Source organism: Aedes albopictus, chromosome 1 (genome assembly GCF_035046485.1).
Source record: "Aedes albopictus strain Foshan chromosome 1, AalbF5, whole genome shotgun sequence".
NCBI classification, from domain to species: Eukaryota; Metazoa; Arthropoda; class Insecta; order Diptera; family Culicidae; genus Aedes; species Aedes albopictus.
This window is the reverse complement of record NC_085136.1, coordinates 138,521,750-138,544,536: the sequence shown is the minus strand read 5'-3', so window position 1 is coordinate 138,544,536 and position 22,787 is coordinate 138,521,750. Positions and strand designations below refer to the sequence as shown.

General features: G+C 37.3%; 2 non-coding genes across 2 annotated transcripts; both read right to left on the bottom strand.

Annotated features, from left to right (window-relative positions):
- Nucleotides 1-1,318: 1,318 nt before the first annotated feature.
- Trnat-ugu (transfer RNA threonine (anticodon UGU)) lies at nt 1,319-1,391 on the bottom strand. Its single transcript has one exon. It is a non-coding gene; the product is annotated as a tRNA-Thr (tRNA).
- Nucleotides 1,392-14,388: 12,997 nt separating this feature from the next.
- Nucleotides 14,389-14,460, bottom strand: Trnap-agg (transfer RNA proline (anticodon AGG)). The gene has a single exon. It is a non-coding gene; the product is annotated as a tRNA-Pro (tRNA).
- Nucleotides 14,461-22,787: the final 8,327 nt, after the last annotated feature.

The window sequence follows — 22,787 nt, the reverse complement described above, 5'->3', positions numbered from 1 at the left end:
TTTATGACGAGTAGTGTATGTACACATATGGTACCAATCACTTGGCGAACATTTTTTGAATCATTCTGCTCGCCAGCTTGGAGCTTTAGTCTTCAACATCGCTCTGGAAGGTGTGATGCGACGAGCCGGGCTCAACAGCCGGGGAACGATTTTTACAAAATCCGGTCAATTTGTGTACTTTGCGGACGCCATGGACATTATCGCCAGAACATTTGGAACGAACGGTGGCAGAGCTGTACACCTGCCTGAAACGCGAGCAGCAAAAATCAGACTGGTGGTGAATGCCTCAAAAACAAAATACATGCTGGTAGGCGAAACCGAACACGACCGGATCCGTCTGGGTTACGATAGACGGGGATACTTTCGACGTGGTGAAGGAATTCGTCTACCTCGGATCCTTACTAACGGCTGACAACAACGTGAGTCGTGAAGTTCAAATGCACATCATCAGCGGAAGTCGGGCCTACTACGGGCTCCAGAAGAAGCTGCGGTCTAAAATGACTCACCCACGCACCAAATGCACCATGAACAAAACGCTAATAAGACCGGTAGTCCTCCACGGACACGAGACATAGACCATGCTCGAGGAGGACCGGCAAGCACTCGGAGTTTTCGAGCAACGCGTGCTAAGGACGATCTTCGGCGATGTGCAGAAGAACGGTGTGTAGCGGAGAAGGATGAACCACGAGCTCGCTGCACTTTACGACGCACCCAGCATCCAGATGGTGGCCAAAGCCGGAAGGATACGGTAGGCAGGGCAAGTTGCAAGAATGCCGGACAACAACCCTGCAAAGTTGGTGTTCGCGATAGATCCGGTTGGCATAAAAAGGCGTGGAGCGCAGAGAGCCCGATGGGCGGATCAGGTGGAGCATGACTTGGCGAGCATCGGGCGTGACCGAGGATGGAGAACGGCAACCACGAACCGTGTATTGTGGAGAAATATAGTTGATTCAGTTTAATCTTGAATTCGATGTAATATTAAATAAATCAATTGTAAAAGTAGGTTTTATATCATGTGTTGTTTAGTGTAGTCATGAATTATTGCAAGAAATATGGAAAATGATAAAATTGACTATTATTTTTCTTGTTGTTATCAATGCTTGCAGTACATCACAAATGCATTACAATCATTGAAGTTACTGTGCAGCGTTGTTGAATTGGAGACATCTTGTATCAATCACCCCGTTTTATAAAAATCAAAATACGTTAATAAAACAGGGTGATGATTTGGCACAGAAAGCTGTCACCTTTTTTGCTCTCTACCCTCCATTTCAGAATTTCCTATTCTCTTTTTTTTACAAAATAATGATTTCCCTTGTGCCTCCTGTGAGAATCGAACTCACGACCGCTGGTTTACAAGACCAGCGCTCTGCCATCTGAGCTAAAGAGGCTGATAAACTCTGGGGTGCCAGCGAAAATTCGGGTTACGTGTGCGTACCTACCTATATGTACGTGAGGCTTCTTGAGCCTTTTATTCCGTTGTTGTTCCAAAGAGCTATCAAAATCGTCGTTCCGCTTTTTCTTTGTTGGTTGGCCTTCGCGACTCTCCTCTACACAGCTCTAGTTTGCAAGGGTGTCGAACGCATTTGTTCGCGCAATGGCTTCTTTTTTGCGTCACCGACGATTTTTGATGACCGCCACATCAATCAACCATCGCTAGCTAGAAAGCGACGCCACTTGTTTCGAAAAGACAAGCGAAATTTAAATTTGTTTGCAAAATTGTCTTGTTTTGTCTAGTTGGTCTTTTCTCGATGAACAACCTAATTACAAATGACTAGCCGTAAATAGTAGAGGTGTGTGCAAGTTTTGATCGGTGTAGAACTGCAAACTTTTAATTTAAAAACGCCGACTAATAAATTTTGGTAATTTATTGTTATGCCATGGAGAGCGATTCTGCAACATCTGTCTAACCACACTAATTGAAACAAAATGTTTCACATAGTTGATCGCCAATTCCAAATTCGTAGCAAATAATGAATCTTCAGCTGCGTGTAAAAGGTTTATGCAACACATTTGAATGTCAAGTGGTCGAACACCACTAGATGGAGCATGGAATGGAGGTGACAAGTGACAGTCGATCGCATTCTAAATGCTTATTTGCGCAAAAAAGAAAAACGTGCGAACATATTACTGTCCAATCTTTATGCATGCGTCACAAACAGTAGATTGCCCTTCACAGATGGCCGAAGGGGGATGTCTCTTCAAGTTGGTTCAACAGCTGCGTAAACGTCCGAAGCCACCGGTATAGTGTACTTACAGTAGGGGTCAATACTTTTGCAACAATTGTATTCAAATGATGATCTGTAAACAACTGTGAATTACCGATTAAATTTAGCTTCTGTCTGATGTAATTTTAACTATAGTGCATTTCCAGAAAAACCTAGTTCTCTTTTTAAAAAAAAATATGGAATTTCGTGAAATTTTGTTCAAAAATGGTTTCTGCAAAAACAAAAAACATTTTCCACTACAAAAAAAATCAGAAGATACCTTGATCCATACTCTACATGTGCACGAAAACCGATTTGGAAATATTGCTTCGTTGTTAATTAAAAAAATTAAAAACCAAAAAGTGAGGAAATGCTTCCAGATTCGCCTTGTGTTGTTAACACGTAAGTCCTATTTCGACGGAAATTTCGAAATTCAAATGAGTGGCTCTCAGCCCAACGGATTTTTGCTCATATCGATGACAAATTCCTTCTAGTTTTGGGAACCGGAGTCCTCATCACGAAAACAATCGTGGATCATGGTGACATATTCCGGGGAGTCGTGGAGTGGTTGTAATGTTAGCTAAAACCTCACATGCAGCATCTAGATCTTTATTATTTTGCAAGACCAGAACTGTAGGGCATTTCGAGACTTTGGTAATATTGGCCACTATCAGAAATACTCCGGGAACCTGATTGTCTTCGGGTACTTTCGCCAACAGTACATGTTGATTCCCAGAAATAAAAAAACTTCTTTCCGGAATGGACTCGTGCAGGATTCTCGAAAGGAGCTCTTGGAGGAAGCCTAGCAGGAAATCTTGGATAAATTCCAAAGACGATTATGGAGGATATCGAGCATAAGTATTTGCAGGACACCAAAAATAACGGCATGGATGAAAAGTATTCCTGCTGAGATTCTTCAAAAAAAAAAACTTTGGTAGGAATCTTAGTGCGAAGTCCTGGAGAAACCTCAAAAGGAACATCTGGAAAGGTTTCTGGATGGATCCCAGAAGGATTTCTTGGAAGAACACTATGAAGAATCATAGTAGGAACTTCTGTTGTAATCCTAGATTTTTTTAAAGGAATTCCTAGAAAAACTTCTGCGGGAACTCATGGAGAAATTTTAGAAGGACTTTTTGGGCTAATTAAAAAGCAGAAAATTTGTCAAAAATGTATTCATGAGTTTTACAAGAAATTGTTTCAGAAATACTAGTATTTCGTGAATATGTCGTCATTAACAGTTTCATGAAAAATTTCACACCGACAATCCAAAAGATATTCCCGCAAAAGATTTGCAAATCAAAATCCTTCCAGAAATCCTATAAGATAAAGCTACATGTGCATATTCTTTTGCAGGATTCTATTAAAATTTTCCCTGTGAATCTGAATTATACGACAAAGTTTAGGCAACTCCTCACGAAGAAGCACCACAAGTCATCACCAACAATTTTGAATTGATTTTTTCTGATTCCATGGATTTTGAATTCATTTCGAAACCATTCCTCGAAGATTTTCTTATCTCCAGGTATTCCCTAGTCTGCAAAACGTTAGACGTTCGCTGAAAATATCCTTTAAAAATTCACCATAAACAAACTCTTGAGATTTTTTTACTGTTGCTGAAATGCTGTGGTTTAAGAAAGTACAGTTGGGTCTTCTATAAGACGTTACACAGTGCTGAAAATTTCATTTCGTCATATCTAAATTCAATCACGTACAGCTCATTTTAGAAGCTGAACCTGACAATATGGTATATGAAAAACTTGTGCGCCTAGACCAGTTCTGCAAGAAAGTCACGGAAAAAACGATATTTTTTGAATATTTAAGGTAAATGTCACGGACTACCTTTGAAAAATGCCAAATGATATTCACCGTGAATATCATTGGGATTTTTAGAAGGTAGTCCGTGACATTTACCTTAAATATTCAAAAAATATCGTTTTTTCCGTGACTTTCTTGCAGAACTGGTCTAGGCGCACAAGTTTTTCATATACCATATTCTCAGGTTCAGCTTCTAAAATGAGCTGTACGTGATTGAATTTAGATATGACGAAATGAATTTTTCAGCACTGCGTTACAACCCACTTTTCACTAACAAAAATTTCTCAGATGTCGTGTATTCAATCAAGATTACTTTTTGAGCACATTTAATGCATACAGTACGCTGGTCACATACCAAAAATGAACTATAATTGTAAGGCAACCTGGGAACAGCGGTAGGTGTAAACTGGGCTAGAAGCGTCCTGAAGGAATGTAGAACAATTCAAGTCAACTGAAACTAAAATAATGTAGGCCTCCAGAACCTCACATACACGAGCATCTTTAAAAATTTACATTAAAAAAGAATTTGAAAATAAGTTACAAGGTAACATTACAGGCCGAAAGAAGTAATTCACGCCAGAAATACTTATTTTGAAACAATTAGGTAGCCAACCTTTTCCATGTTCCTGGACTAAATGAAAGATGCAATTTTCACTTTAATGTCTGTAAATTTAAGTATTGTGATAATTATCGTTCAGAAAATGACGTGATCTTACATGAAATCAACAGGTAGGTCTTGCACCCATGAATATATGGCAGGGAACCCGAATAAAAAAAAATCTGTAAAGCTCTTACAGAACTTAAGCCTAGAGAAATATTATCAAGATTTCTTCAAATGTCGTGTTAGATCTTACAAACAACTACAACAAAAAGTAACCTTACATATAATTATGTGAAACTTGCAGGGAATTTGATAGAACATCGCCAGAAAACAGTAAGGGGACTCACTAAACAGTTTAAATTGCTGCGTAAGCCATGACTGTTTATTTGAAATATTTCATGAAATTGTGAATGAAATAATCAAAGACTGTCTTGATGATCGCGACGTTTAATCAGAATAAACTTCAATAAGCGGTTTACGCTGTTAAGTGAATCCCCCTAGTAACGGAATTTAAAAGATAAAACCAGACATAAGTAACGATTTATAATAAAAAGTGAAATACATTATTATATTTGCAAGCTTTTGAAGTTTTGAACTAGCATGTATTGTTTAAGGTACACACACAAAAACATACATAAGTATTACAAGGTAAGTCTAACTCTCAATTTCTAGAGCATTATTTGATAAGCTTTTGATTTTCGATGTTATGGACCAATCCAGAGTAAATGTATGATGTAGTTGGTGTCTATAGATCTCCATCGTTTGATTTCACAAAGTTTCATGATGAACTAGAAAGTTTGCTATCGACATTCGATTTTCGTCCTTTTTTGTAGTGGGAGATGTTAATGTTTCAATAAATTTGAGCAATAACAATGTAGTTGTCCGGTATAAAAGTCTTCTAGAATTATATGGCTGTGTTTGTTCGAATACTTGCGCGACTCGTCCAGCTAGAAACAATATATTAGATAACTTTATTATCAGAAGAGAAGAACTTTCATGTCACAGAAATGATACAATTTTTTTCGGAAGTGAGTGATCATCTTATTGTTGTTTCATCAGTCAAAATAGTCAATCCAAGAGAATGTATTGTGCTCAACAAAAAAATTGTAGACAAAACTAAACTGAATGATCTTTTTACACATTTTGTCAATAACTTTACTTGCTATAAAAATGTAAATGAATCAATCAAAAGCTCGGTATCCACTTATCAAAAACTTTCCGAGCAATGCACAAAACTTGTAAGGGTAAATGTAAACGTTAAAGGTCAAATTTGTCCATGGATGAATCTATATGATAAAACTAAATGGAAAATATATGAAGAAAGTTAAAAACGATCCAAATAATGATCGTTTGAGGGAAATGTTTAAATATGTATCAAAGAAAACTGATATCGCCAAAAGAAGATGTAAGAGTCAATATTATGAGAATATTTTAAGAAATACTTGTCATGCCAAGCAATGGAAGCATTTAAACGAATTGATGGGACAGAACCGAATCCAGTAAAAATGGAACTTAACTTTACTACGAAGGGCGTAAAACCTCGAATAACAGGGAAATATGTGAACTTGTCAATGATTAATTTGCAAATATTGGAGATATTTTCTTGAATCCATTTTCTTGAATCCAACTAATGTCTCTGAGATAATCTCCATAATTAACGAACTCGATGTGAAGAAAAGCTGTGGTCCGGATAACTTTTCACCTAACATCATTAAATCCAATGCAGATACATTTGCCGGTCTCCTTTCGCAATTCTTTAACCATATATTGAGCCAAGGAGAATATTCAGATTGCCTCAAAGTTCCCCTGTCCATATTTAGTAGTTTTTGTTTTGAAAATCTGCTTGTAAATCGTATTGTTCATTTTCAAAACAAATACAATGTTCTTTACACATATTAGTATGAATTCCGAAAAGGATGTAGTACTGCGACCGCTATTGTGGAACTCGTAGACTTTTTACTGGACAACATCGATAAAAAATATATAGTTGGGGTCTCTTCATTGATCTTAAGAGAGCATTCGATACTTTGAACCACGACATTTTATTGAATAGATTGGAAAGCAATGGCATACGTGGCTTGGCTAACGCAATCTTTCGAAGCTATTCGAGTGATAGGAAACAGTTTGTAGCATTGCAAGATGATTTTAGCTCTACACGGTTAATCAACGTTGGAGTTCCACAAGGGAGTAACGTTGGCCCTCTACTTTTTTTTTGGTTGTACATCAACGATTTGGGTTGGATAACCTTCCTCTTAAAGGAATTTCAAAACTATTTGCCGATGTTCTATCCAGATTCAAATGTATCATCAATCTATTTATCTATTTATCTATTTATTTATTGTCGTCAATCAAACGTAGACCAATTTCAATACATTTCATGCTTAATATCTATTTATACATATTTTATATTTATAATTGTTATTAGCTCAGTTTTTTATCATTAAAGGCCACATCTTTCTGCTATTTTATTTAGCTTCTACGATTTCGAATGTTTTGAAAATGTTTCTTCAACTGCGTTCTAGTCATATTTAGGTCAATCATTTCACAATGCCGATTATAAGTGTACATCATTTGATTTAACGGTCCATATTTTGCATAATCAGCATGATGACGTTCCGCTGTAAACAAATTTCTCTCACGTAAATGCCGGCTGGGAGCATAAAAACTCAATTTGGACAATAATTCAGGTGAATCAATACGCTGTGAGACAATATCAGTGACAAACGAAACCATAGCGTATTCACGTCGTTCTTTCAATGTCTGAATGTTGATCAGCAAACAACGTGCTTCGTATGAAGGCAGAGGGAATACTGTCCATCCTAACTTACGTAGTGCGTACAATAGAAACTGCTTCTGAATTGACTCTATGCGTTCTTCATGTTTTTTCATGTAAGGAGACCAAACAACGCTGCAATACTCTAATATTGATCTCACATACGCAATGTATAATGTTTTTATAGTGTATGGATCCTGAAAGTTATAACCAAAACGTTTTATAAACGATAACATATTATATGCTCTATGGATAATTGTATTATAATGTTCTACAAACGTTAATTTTGTGTCTAAAATTATACCCAAATCTCTTATTTTTTCACATTTTTCAACAATTTGATTGCCTAGCTTTATTGAGACATCTGATGGACATCGTTTTCTACTGTACGTTATATGATTGCACTTTTTTACATTTAATTCCAATAAACTTTTCGAGCACCATACATGGAAAATTTGAATTTCATTCTTAAGTACATCGGCGTCATGTTTATTTCTAATTTCTAGGAACAGCTTCATGTCATCAGCATATATAAGAACATTTAGTTTTTTTAGCATAAAAGAGATATCGTTAATGTATAAAATAAAAAGAAGAGGCCCCAAAAGTGAACCTTGGGGAACTCCAGATGTGACCTTAATTGGTTTTGATTTTTTCTCATTGAATCGCACTATTTGTTGACGATCAGTTAGATAAGACTTGATCCAGCTGAGGAGCCCCGTTGCAATTCACATCTTTTCAAGCTTGTAAATCAACATAGGAATGTCCAGTCTATCGAATGCTTTGCTGAAGTCAGTGTAGAGAGCTTCCACATGATTACCGTTGTCCATTGCATTCAAAGAGTAATTGACAAACTCAAGCAGGTTAGTGGCTGTTGAACGGCCTTTGAAGAAGCCATGTTGAGAATTAGTTATTCTATTTTTAATCTGAGCGAAAACATTTCTGTTGATGATTGATTCAAAAAGTTTTGGTATGCATGAAATAATAGCAATTCCACGATAATTTCGAACATCACATTTTTTACCAGACTTATAAATGGGTATTAGGAAAGATTTTTTCCATTCCATCGGGAATTTTCCAGATTCCAGCGACATGTTAAATAACCAAAATAATGGAGTTGTAAGTTCAACTGCTAATGGTTTTAAGAAAGATGGAGGAATTCCGTCTGGTCCAGAACCTTTTGTGATATCTAGGTCATTGATTCTAGCCAAAATGTCTTTGACATTAATGTGACTGACACTAACATCGTTTGGAAAATCAGGAAAATAAGAAAAGTATTCAAAATCACGATCATTATCTGAAAAATTTGTGTAAGTTTCTTGAAAGAATGATGCAAAAAGATTGCAAATTTCTTCTGAATTATGTCCTTCTTTTTCGTCTAATGTCATTTTGGACGGGAAACTGGCTGACTTTAACTTGGATTTAACATAATTGAAAAAGTTCTTTGGACATGACTTAATTTCACTTTCAGTTTTTACATTATAATCAGAAAGAGCAGAAGACATTGCTGTGTTAAGTTGATTGCAAATGTTTAAATACTTCATCAAATTTTCTTGATTTTCGTATTTTCTATATGTTTTATGAGCCTTCTGCTTTCGATTTTTCAAATTCAGAATTTGTTTGTTGAACCAAATTGGATTTTTGGAATTGTAATTTCGTCGCTTTTTCGTAAGTGGAACTTCTTCTTGAATAATACCCGATAATATTTCGTAAAAAATTCCCACAGCGCAATCAATACTTTGTTGACTCCTTAAAATTGATTGCCAGTTTGTCCTATTTAATTTAGCCTTAATATTGTCAAATTTTGCTTTGTTGAAATCCAATACATTTTCATATTCACATTCGATGGGAATGCTATTATTATGTACAAATACAGAATACTCAATTGCCGTATGAAATACTTCGTTTTTCCATAGAGGTGCAAGAGATTCAATTACACAGAAATCTTCGTGTGTGTTCGTCAGTAAAAAATCTAAGAAATTGTTTTGTTCGTTTTTCACGTGATTTATTTGATTAAGACCTAGAAAGGCAATTTTCTCAAAAATAAATTGTAATGTATCATTGTCACCAATAACTGGCAATAAAATAAATCATTGAAGCTATTAATTATGACCTACGCTTGCTTATGAACTATTTTGAAACAAACTTATAGTCATTAAATTAGCTGAAGACCAAATACATGTTGTTTCATTCGCCAAGGAAGAACATTTTTAGCCACATTAATCCAACAGTCTCTAGTGAACAGTACCTATCAAGCTATAAATACCTTGGATTGATATTAGATCCTACTCTTTCTTTTCGAAGGAACATATTAGAAAAATTAAAAAGAAGATGGCGGTGGTGGCCAACCACGCGAGTTACGGAAGGTTAAGATACCACTGGAAACCCCAATTCCCAAGTAACCAGTAAGCATTTAAAATAGCATTCCTTCTGCATTATAGTAGCCTTTACGACAAGGCGTTTAATGCTAATTTGCCGTATATGCGCCTATAGTGCTACCTCGCAGCAGGTTTTGGCAAAATAACGGGCTGTCTTAGTGCTATCCCTTCAGGAACGTCGTGACGAAATGTCAAAGAAGCGTAACGCCTCGTCGAGCAAAAAAAAAAAAACAAAAAACAAAAATAGATTGACGTCTGCTTCTCGTTCTCTCAGCCTGCTTCCCCGCTTCATCGTCCTTCCAGCCGGTGCTAGGTGGTACTTTTTTGCTGATTTTTGTAGTGATGTAGGTTTGAACTTACGATCCGGAGATTGATTAATCATATCTGCTTCGGATTCTGTTGCTCCCGATCCACGATGCTAAAGCTGTCCCGGTGGCGTGCGTTGATTTAATCGCCAATATAAAGAATGATTCGATAACAGCTTCAGATTCAACATCCAAAACTTGTTTTCATTGAGATATTTCATTGTGGTAGAGCATTACGATCCCTTCTTTTAAATATCTGTGGAATAAGATTGTTTCTTCTCTCTTTCAAACAATCCTGTGATGCACCAAAGCATCCACTTATTCGGCACATATTTTCCGACGAAATGATAAATAATTGGTAATTTTTTATGGACAAGTTCCCAATCCAATCCAACTGCAGTAATGTTTTCTTTGATGCTTTTGGATGAGTAGGGGAAAATGAAGAAACAAATAAGATACACAAATTTGTAAACATAAGCAGAGGCTCTGTAAGAGAGAGACAAACTGTGATGCCAAATGCGTAACATATCTCCCAACCTTTTTGCTCCTAGCATTTAAAGAGCAGTTGAAAAGCATTCTGTATGCTCCCAAGTGAAACCACTTCAAGCAGTTGAAATGCTAATTAACAGCCGAAAGCTTTTGAGCAGCACAGCTTATGCTAACTCAAAGCAGCTATGCATTCAAACTGCTTATGTAGGGCAGCAAGCAGTTGAAATGCGTGATACGGGCTGATACACGGCTTATTCAAATGCTTAGTGGTTACCTGGGTTGGCTTCTTGACCGGTTTTGAGGTAATGCCATATGCATGCCAATCTAAGCCGAAATCGAAATTTCCATGAATTTTGATGCCCGGGAACTCATTTAACCCTCTAATGGATACCTGGGGTCCATTGGACCCCAGAGCCACTTTGAAGTGGTTGCAAAAAAGTTTGGATTGACACATCGGTCCCGTTTTCACAGTACCTTCAAACTACACCACGATGAGTTTTTTGTGCAAAAATAACAAATATTTCATGGCGTACTATAGATTATTTTTTATGTCAAAGTTGAACCGGGCGATTTTGGTCCCCTGGGGTCCATTGGACCCCACGACACGAATGATTATATCTTGTGATCGTCACTTCTTAGAATAATGCTGTCTTCGACAAAATTGTTCAATAGACCAAGGGCAATCTTGTGACGAACAAATTGAATTGAAATTAGCCCAGTAGGTGGCGCTATTGTTTATTCAAATTATGGATTGAAAGTTAAATTTAGCTTGAATATCTTGAGATTCGGAATATATAGAAAGTTTGTGTCTTCGGCAAAAGTGTTCAATACATCAAGGATTATTTGGTAATGAAAATTATTTTAAAGTTTTTCTGCAAAATGGCGCTAATTAGTTCGTATATGCCCAGCATCCTAGATTACCGAGTGGCAAGCGCCCTCAAATAAGTACGCTTCTTTTGAAGTGAATATCTTGAGAATAACACAATATAATATAATAAAAATAATAAACAATATAATTCTGTTTACAATACCAATATTTCCAATTTGGTGGATAATTTACTTCAGAATTGACTCACCCGGATACCTCCAGGAATTCCTCCCAAAATATCTGAAGGAACTCCTACCAGGATTCTTCCAGAAATTAAAACAGGTATTCTTTCAGTAATTCCTCCCGAGGTTCCTCTACGATTTCATCTGGGAAATCCACTTAAAAGCCCTCCGGAAATGACTCCCAAAACTACATCAGGAATTCCACCAGGAATTCAACTAGGAATTCGTAAAAGGATTCTTCCACAAATGCTTTCCGAGATTTCTCCACGAATTCCTCCCAGAATTTCTTCAGGAATTTGTCTCCGAATTGCTCCCGGGTTTTCTCCAGAATTTCCTCCCGGGTTTCCTGCATGAGTTTTTCTAGGAAATCCACTTGAAATCCCTCCTGGGATTTCTTCAGGAATTCCTACGGGGGTTGCTTCAGGAATTCCTCCTGGGACTTCTCCAGGAATTCTTACCGGTATTTCTCAACGAATTTCTCTCGGGATTCCACCAAGAATTCTTCCTGGCATTCCTCCAGGAATTCCTCTCGGGATTCTTTCAGGAATTTCTCCAGGGATTCTCCAGAAATTTCTCCCGGGATTCCTCTTGGAGTTCAACAGCACAGGAGCATCAACTGAACATTTTTGACCTACCCAACAACTAAGACACCATTTTTCTAAGAAATCAGGATCCTGAGATATTATGAGATAAAAAATTTGCATGCTATCTAGCACTGCCTAGTGGTGGAATATCGAATCAAACGGTCCATAATCTATAATAAGTTCTTGACCAACCAAACAACTTTGCCGAAGACATCGACTATATAAGTAATCAGGATCCTGAGATATATGAGATTTCAATTTTAATAGTGTTACGTCTGTTTGTCTCTGATTCCTCTTGGGTTTATTCAAATATTACGAAACGCAAAATTTGACAACTTAAGGGCTCCTCCCTTCTCCGTGCAACAACTTTTGTATGGAAAATTTTGAATGAAACGTAACACAGCGCTAGACCACCTCGCATTCCTTTGCGTTACGTAATATTTGAATGACCCCTTTTGACCCGCTAGACATATATGTCTACTCGTCTATAGCAGTGCGATTTACCCTATTGTTTCGGTACGTCTTGTCCTTGTCCGCTTGTTTAGGTACGTTATATCCTGTAGATCGGGGGCATTTTTCAATGCTCACTAGCACCACCTAGCGGAAACTTCCCGAATAAATTGTTCATCACTAGATAGGCCTTGACTTTCCTAACATCTTTGCTGAAAACATCACCCTTTCAAAAAGTAAGGATCACGAGATACGCGAGAATATATGTTGGGGTCCAATGGACCCCAGGGTCCCAAAACGGACCTTCATTTAAGGTATCCTCTTGAGGGTTAAAAATCAATTTGAAGTTTGTATGGGAGCGATTTGTCGAATCACCCTTCGTCGCATTTTGTACTGGGCGAATCTCTTTGAAATTGATTTAAGGTACCATCATATTGCTGCTAATGTTAAAACCCGGGTCCTAAACTTCCTACTGGGGAGAATTTAGCAGTAAAACTAGAATGATGGTAGGTTTCCGATGCATGGCCAATATCAGTACTCTTGTTTTTTTTTTCTAAGCAAACAAAACAAAAACTGTATCAAAAACGATACTTTATTGCCCCTCAATGGCAATTGAGTATTGTGACATGCACTACACTAAGGATACGGGTAATGTCACAATAGATCTATTTAAAAACTGGTCGCAGTGACAAATCTGAACAGGAATTAAAAAAAAGGTATGGTAAATGAAGTTCTAAATGGTAAGGTGAAGTTCTAAAAATAAAAAAAAAACATAATGGCCCAGATAAAGGTGCTCTTTCATATAAAATTAAAAAAATCAATACATTATTCTAAATTTTAAAACTCAATTGTGTTTGAAAAATCAACTTTTGTTGCAAATGCACCGACCATCACTGTAAACCGAAAGGGATCATTCTTAGCTCCACCAGATCGTGTCCAGAGTGCTGCCGCCGCCATGCACATTCCACTCTCACGACCGACGACGACGCGACCCACAGGGTCCGCGAATCGAAGTTGTCGCGCGGATCGTGTTGCATTCTAAGCGCGGTTTGGCACGACCTTCGATCTCTTCTCGATTGCAGGCTTGCGACCAAAGACCGGATCGACCTCCTGTGTACCAACCAACCAGTAGGTACAGCCAGCATCCATTGAAAGTCGATTTCTATTCCATTTCGTGCAGCTGCCGCCGGCCGCAACCGCCGCCAGAAATGCAAATTCTAATGCGGCGCATATTGCCTAGTGGCGCGCTTTGACCCGCGCGCAGTGCAAAAGAATTAATTAAAAATATTCTCGCGGGTTTGGTTTCTCGTGGTAGACCACAAGAAAAGCGTCATAAAAAAAGAACAACCACGCGCGGTCTGCGACAGACAGCACAACGAAGCCCAATAACAATAATGATCACTTTTTATGGTTTGTTGGATCGGCCGGTGGTCGGCCAGCAGCACATTCGCTTTCATGAGGCGCCAACAGAACGATCGAAACCGAAAGCTACCGCGTCGCGCGTAGCTAGTCCATTTTCGTCACCCGTTTTGTATGGTCATTAAAATTAGCAAGTAGAAAATCACGACTTTGGGTTCAATACCACCACAGGAATTGTATTGCCATTGTGGTCGTGATGTGCATTGGACGCGTGGACAAAGAGAACTTCAGCTGGACATTACTGCGCGAAATAAGCGTGAGCAGAAAATTGATTTCGTTGCGACGCGCGATAGCAGTGAGTGGCAAAAAAAGATCGCAGTGGGCTCGTCCGGGATTTGAACCCGGGACCTCTCGCACCCTAAGCGAAAATCATACCCCTAGACCAACGAGCCCGTTGAAGATTGGGCTGCTTACAGCGATGCGCAATAGGCGTATTCCGAACGTGTAAATCACGGTTTTTATTTATTGATTCAAATAGGAGAAACGTTTTACAAGTCTATTGAATTGTGAAGATTTTCGCAACTATTTAAAGTTAAACCAAGCAAAACAAAAAAGGCCCAAAACATCTGTATCATTACAATTCGGGCTTGAGGGCTATCAAGACAACTGCAACATTTGAATCTACATTTAGTTCAGTTTCATCAATTCCAAGTTGGTGTGGGGGGGGGGGGACCGAGACTTGTTGCAAGAGAAGATCAGTTTAACATCTTTCAAAGAATTCAAAATCATATCCAAAATAGAAACTAATTTGTTTGAATTGGACTGACTGCGGTTTCTACTTCGCGATTGAACGGGACCAACGAAAATGCATGACTGAGAATAGCCACAACCTTGCTCACTGTGCATAATTCAGTGATTCCACTTAAGAAAGATTCGATAACGGCGCCGATCAAGTTCTAGCGGTCAGTTTGGAATGAGAAACGAGATAGGAATTAGTAGTGTTGGAACGGTGGGATTTCTTGCTGTTTCACCTCAAGAACTCTTTCAGTGATTACAATGTCCTTCATATTTATGTAAGAATTTGTTTGGAAATCCATTTAGAATTCGCTCCGGAATTCCTTTGAGGATTTCTCCCGTAATGCTATCATCCAGGATTCTTTCTTCAATTATATACAGGAGTTTTCCTTGAAATTCTACCGCAATTTTTCCAACATTTTTTTGCGCAGCTTCTTACTGAATTCTTCCCTCAATGTTTTCGCAGGGAATTCTTCCTTAAATTCCTGGAGGTTTGTCGGACTTTCTTCTAAGATTCCATCCAGGAGTTTTCCCGGTTTTCCACCCGGAGCCTTTTTTCGGGATTTCCCAGTTTTTCTTTTTAGATTTCTGCGTGTTTTTTTCCTGAGATTTCTTCTTTCTGGCCTCTACCTGGAGTTATTTCTGGAATTCCTTCAAGAATTACTCCTGGATTTTTTCCAGGGATTTCAAATGCAATTCTTTCAATAATTCATCAAGAAATTCTTCCTGGAATTCTCCATGTAGACGATCCAGTAAATCTCTCTGGAATTCCTCCATAGTGTCCTTCCGTCATAACTTCAATTTCATCTGCAACTCCGCAAAAAATACTTTTTGAGCTACCACAGCTTCCTCTTAGGATTTCTACAGGATTTTTTACGAGGTTTCTGTAGAAGTTTTTCACTAGATTTCGTCCAAAGGTTCATAAATTCACCCAAAGTTCCTACAGAAATTCCTTTTAGTGGTTTTAAGGGAACGCTTTCCAAAAGCTGCTCCAGAAAGACTTCTGCAGAAGTACTTCTAGGGATTTATTCCGAATAATTTAATGGGGTTATTTGGAGTTTCACGCCTGATCTCTTCTGTATTTCCTCAAGAAATTTCTTTCAGACGGTTTCAGAGTTCCACCCGGAGTTCTCGTTATACATGCATTCGCCCAAGATGATTCCCTGATTTTTTTCTGAGATGTCCCAGTTTTCTCGAAATTTCTTCTGGAGTTACTCTCGCTGTTTCTCCAATAGGTCTTCTCGGATTTCCTCACGATTGTTCTGGGAAGAACACTGGGAGTAATCCTGGAAAAAATATCTCGAAGAGAAATCTCAGGATATACATAGCAAGACATCTCGGAAGCAAATGCGAGGGAAATCTTGGAAAACCCACTGACAGAAATCGCGGGAAGAACTCCATGAAAAACATCAACACGAACTTCTGTAGAAAAAGGAGTTCTGATTTAATCTCGCAAGAAATCTTGGAATAAGATATCCCATGAGGAACGCTGAAGGGAAACTTCTAATAAGAGTTCCAGGAGAACTCGGAAAGAAATCCCAAATGGAAAAGAATTTCAAAGAGAAATCCTTCGAGAATCTTTGAGAAATATCCTAGGAGAAGCTCACGATATTTTTTTGAAAAAAAAAAAACATAGGATGAACGCCGGGATAAATCCTACGAGGGACTCTGAGAGCAGAAGACCTCCAAAAGAAATTCCGAAATGACCTACTGCAGAAAATAAATGAAAAGTACCGAAAAAAATCCAGGAAGAAAGTTCAGTAGAAATACCAGGCAGGAATAATCCTATAAAAATCTGGAAGAAATCCCGGGAGGAACACCGGAAAGAATTCAAGAGGAATCCCGCGACAAAATCTGCGAAATATCCTGGTAAAAACGTCTCTAGAAATCCCGGGATAAATGTTGCGATAATTTTTTTTTTAAGTAAACGCAGTAGTTACTCTTTGAGGAATCTTCCCCAATTTTCTCATAGAAATTGCTCCACGTGTTATTCATCTAAGGATAGCTCCAGAAAATCATACTGGAGGAACATTTTCCAGGAATTTTTTGAAGCATTTGTTCAGGAGTTTTTTCTAAAAATGCTTTCTAGTATTTCACCGGAAAAATTCCCAAGGATATCAACGGGAATTGTTCTAGAAAACTTTTAGAAAATTTTTGAAATATTCACAGATAAAAATAATGATTCTAGAACATTTACCCGAAAACCATTTACCCGAAAGACATTTACCCGAAAACCAATTACCCGAATGTAACATATACCCGAATGCCAAATACCCGAACGCGACATTTACCCGAATGCGACATTTACCCGAATGTGACACTTACCCGAATGCGACACATACCCGAATGCGACATTTACCCGAATAGTTTATTACTCTGCATAAATTATGATTTTGTAAGTAAAGTTCATTTGTTTTGTTCAATGCAAAAAGTACATGTATTATTTTGTATTGCGGCTCAGACAAATACTTTTAATGTCGAATTCCTCAAAAACACATTTTATTAAATTTTCTCTGAAATGATCCGCGATAGGAATTCACACTTCACAGGGTAAACACCTGAATAAAACTACATACTACAGTTTAATATTTTTTGTGTTCGCTGTTGGAATTTCCTCTAGAGATTAAACCTTCTTTGATTCATAAGCTGTTCTTTCGATAAGCAAAGAACAGTTTATGATTTAAAGAAGAGAAAAACTCTATTTGTAGGCCAAATGGTCATTAGATCGAATCGATTATAGAACAGCCCTCGGCAAATCATCATATCATTAGAAAAAAAAACTTTGATAAAAAGTTTGCAATTTGTTCACGATACAGAACATCCTGTTATTAAAAGAAGGGAAAAGTCTTGGGTGTTGACTTGGAATCCATCACTCAATCCTGTAAAAATGTAATTTAAAAGATCATCCTATGATCGGAAGAAGAAAAAAACTCATATACAGTTAGTAGTTCGAACGCCAATAAAATATGCAGCAGTACAACTCGAAAGAACAGCCTTTGAAAAGAAGAAGGAAAAATCTCCTAGGAAGGATATGAATAGTTTGGCCACCAAACAATTTAGTGAGGTTAACACTATTTCTGTAAAAGAAATTTTACCAAATTACCCCTAATGCCACGGCCCGAAATCCATAACCCCGAATAGGCCTTTATCCCAAAAGCCATTACCCTGAATGGGTCATTACACCGTTATAGGTAGAGAAATGGATAGTAAGCCAAGCATACTAACCGAATGGTCATTAGGCCGAAAAAATGATAGATCGATCAATTAGCAGGCCTCGAAAGAACAGTCTATTCTAAAAAAAGGAAAACATCTTAGTTGCTAATTTGGCCACCAGTCAATTGAAAGAACAGCTTATTATTCAAAGAAGGACAAATCTTTCATGGAGTTAGAAGTTCGTCTGCAAATAAACTATGTAACATTCCAACTCGAAAAATAGCCACTATTTCCAGTTTGGTCGACCAACTCAGCTACAGTACACAGTTGGACTCTGCAAATTCAAAAGAACAGCCTTTTTAAAAAGAAAACAAATATTAGAAGAAGTAGAGAATACTTGCAGTATGGCTGCTAAATTGTGACCGAGTATTCGAATGTTCAGTTGTGCTAAAAACAGTTCAATTTATCTCAAACTTCTTGGTGACAATTTAGCATTCATCCTCATGACTTTCGGCATGAATGATTTTTAGCCGAATGGCTCGATGTCTTTTCGGGCATTCTCACTTATTAGAAAGCTAGCCATTTGACAAGGTCTGGGGCAAGAACTCAATACCAAATGAATTATGATAAAAACGAATTTCGTGGAAGTATGGTTATAAGATCGTCTATTTGAAAGAACATTCAACATTTAAAAGAAGGAAACATTTCAGATTAAAATACTTATAGCTTTCAAAGGGATAACTTCGAAAGAACAGTCATAGCTTGAAATAAAAAAAATCTCAAATGAAAACTTCAACAACTATATTGTAACAGCATTTTATAGTTCCAAAGAACAGCCAATAATAAAAAGAAGGGAGAATTATTTATTAAAATATGATTCGGAATTAGCACCAATAACAAATATTTATACATATTTTAAGAGGACACAATATTTTCAAATAAGGCCGGTTAGGTAAGCATACTGAGCTCTTCCGGATCCATATTTGAATAGACAGGTACATCGTCTTCGGCCATCGCACGCTGAATATAAGGCAAACTGTTTGAATCAGCAACCTTTCCCTTCGTTGCAGTTTTTTTAAATGCATGCTTCTTACGTTTCCGTAAACCCTTATTTTTTATTTCTTTTTATTAGGGAATTTTAACTTATGCTAATTCTTCCCTCTAAGTAAACCTTTCATGAATCCCAACGATGCTAAAGATTGTCTAAGGATTACCCTCTTCTAACTGATTAAGTTTTATCAACTTCTAATAAATTGTCCACAGTGAATGTGGAGACGTTAAAAAAACAAAACATTAAAAATTCCTCAAATTAAAATTGCATTTTGTCCGCCAGTTAATCCTGTACCAGAGTGCTTAATGATCACTTGGCCTGATGATTATAAGGTCTAACAGAAACCGGCTGTATAACACCGGGCCATAACATGTTTATTATTGACAAATCATATGGGGATCAAGTCCACTTTTTTTTGCTTTTTCGGGTAAGTGTCGCATTCGGGTAAATGTCGTATTCGGGTGAATGTCACATTCGGGTAAATGTCGCATTCGGGTAAATGTCGCGTTCGGGTATTTGTCGCATTCGGGTAAATGACGTTCGGGTAAATGTCATTCGGGTAAATGTGTCATGTAAACTTCATTTTAGTCATGTAAACTTATTGTTATGATGGTTTACATGATATATCATGTAAATTTGTGTTATATGTCATATAAATCTCAGAGTCATGCTGAATTACATGACATATAATGGAAGTTTACATGATGTTTCATGACTTTTACATGATATGTCATGTAAACTTCTGTGATATCCCACGCTCCAATTATGTGCATCATATGTCACAGAATTTTTGTGTTTATTTTGGAAATCATTAAAAAGTGAAGCGCGGGAAGTCTTCTAAGGACCAGCCCAGAACATCTTCCAGAGATTCCAGTTTCTTTAGAAACAAGTCCAGAGCTGCTAAAATTTGGTCAGTAAATCCCGCAACATTTCTCCTAAAAATTACTCCACGTGTTGTCCATTCAAGAATTCCTCCAGGAATTCATACTGGAGGAACATTTTGCTGGAATTCTTGCAAGCATTTCTCCAAAAATGTTTCCAAAGATTTTTCGAAGAAAGATTTTAAGCATTTCTTCAAAAACATTTCCAAGGATATAAACGGGAATTGTTCTAGGAATTTCTCAGAACATTTTTGAAGGATTCTTTGAGATATTTGAGGTTTGAGTGTTCGACTGTTTGGATGCATTGAATGTTGAATTTCTCGGCTATGCAGTCAACAAACTCTTCGCTTTTTATAGATTTTACATGTTTCGCACAACTGAATTTAAATTAGTTCATGTGGTATGAAAAGCGGTCGCCATCTTTAAGGAGTTTGTTAACTGCATAGCCGAGAAATTCAACTTTAGGAAATTATTGAAAAGAGTCACGGTGAACCAGTGATTCCTCTAGAAACGATTCTAATACTTCTTCCAGTTTTTATAAGTGTAGAATTAGCATAAGTTAAAATACACGTAAACAAAAACAAAAAAAATCTTCCAGGAACTCTTCCAAGATTTCTTTCGGGATGATTCTTATGATTCTTCGCAAATCCTTCTAGAAGACTTCAAGGAATTTTTCTAAGGACTCTTGCAATAATTCTTGTTAGGACTGTTCCAGAAGAACTACTTCCCAAGATTCTTGCAGGCATTATTCTAGTTTCTTTTGGAATTATGGCAAGGAATTTTTTCCTAAGATTTTTCGAAGAATGCTTTCTAGGATTTCGTAAAGAATTCTTCAGCAGATATTTTTTTCAGAATTTATTTGTAGGGCTTTACATAAAGATAATTGCGATTACATGTCATGTAAACTTAATTTTAGTCGTGCAAATTTCCAGTGGTGACGATTTACATTACATTTGATGTAAATTTGGTTATGTGTTATTTGATCAATTTGAGTCATGTTGAATTACATGGCATATAACGGAAGTTTACATTACGTATCATGTAAACTTTTAAGAAATCCCACACTCCAATTAGGGTCTGGGACCATTTGGGCAGGAGCACCTATTTTGGGCACTTGCTGCTACAACTCAGTCAATTTCAAACCAATTGCCTTGAATTTTTGTACATGCTGTGCCAAGCTGATCGTGTCTCAAAAATCAAGTCAATCGGTTGAAAGTTGATTGAGTTATAGCAGCAAGAGCCCAAAATAGGTGGTCCTGCACAAATGGTCCCAGACCCTATGTATCGTATCTTTCGATGTGTGTTCCACAGGACTTGCACCGAAAAATGTTTCGGGAGTTCTTAAGATTGTTCAAGTGATCATTTCAATTATTTCTCCAAGAGTTAATTGCAATGAGTAACTCTCGCTGAAGCAAGCCCACTATTAACATCTTGTCTTTAAAAATGTTTTAGATGGCGAAAGTCATCTCCAAACAGTAAGGAAAATGCTTTTGGTTATTCAAATTGTTGGACCCCTGGTTAGTTAGAGCGACGACATTTTTACGGGCTTCTGGATTTTTGTCAATAGGACGCAATCAGTGAAGTACTAGATTGAAAGTAGTGAGCTAGATTTTTGTATGGTGAGATGATCAATTCTCCATTTCTACAATGAAATGGTGCAAACAGCGTGGGTTATATGATTTATTGGCTAATTTGATGCTGTTTGAGCAAAAGTTGGGATAACTGTGCTGTTGTATTATTTTTTCTTGCAACTTCAACAACACATTTATCCTAACTTTTGCTCAAACAGCATCAAATTAGTAAAGAAATCATTTAACCCACGCTGTTTACACCATTTCATTGCAGAAATGGAGAATTGATCATCTCACCATACTAAAATCCAGCTCACTACTTCCAATCTAGTACTTCACTGATTGCGTCCTATTGTTGGCTCCTTCAATCTGTTATAACACGAAGGTTTCTTCCAAACCACCTCAAAACGAAACGTAGTTGACAAGAGGAAAGATAGAGCTACTATTTACAACTCTAAAAAGTTGGGTCGGCCATGTCATCCAGGCGCTATTTTAAAGATTCCTTTAGGAATCATCCCAATCTTATTTATTTATTTATTTGTTGTATTTGATTGTAAGACAGGAGAAACCAGCAAAGCTGATTGAAAAACTTGTATCTTTTAACAAAACAAAATAACAAAATACAAACGTTCTATGGATAACTATATGTCTAATTGAACATACTAATACTAATACTAACTAACTCTAACCTTATCAATACTATTTTTAAACAATGAACTAGAACATGTAAAACGAAAATACATAACTTGAATATTTGTTAAATGAGGCACCGATTCTACGGAAAGGTTCATATTATCCATAGTTGGTTTTCCTAAACGACAGGTCAAAGAAACATAAGGATCGACGTGTACGAGAGGGAGCCGAAAAATTTAAGTTGCCAAGAAAGATGGGGGAATCAATAATATAGCCTTAGCTGCAAATAAAGCCTCAGATTTAGACGTCCTGTAGAAAGCGTTTCAAGGTTTAAAAGTAAATATCGGTTCACATCAGAGGTAGAGCAACCGGATCATTCTATGGAAGATGGGCAAGGGCATGAGTACTTCCTCCAAGGATTTATGCTGAAATCCTCCGAGAATTATTCAAAGGGTTCCTCGAGGAATTCTTTCAAGATTGACCCAGGGCTTTTTTTCGAAAATCTTTAAATAGTTTCTAACGTTTCCATGGACAGACAATATTCCAAATATTAATCTAGAGAGTACTACAATAATTCGCTCAGGAATTCTTTACAGAATGCTTACAGGAGTTGTTGATGATGTTGATAACTGCCCGCGGACGCATAAATGTCACATGTTACAACATAAAAACACGAGAAAACCACATTTAAAATT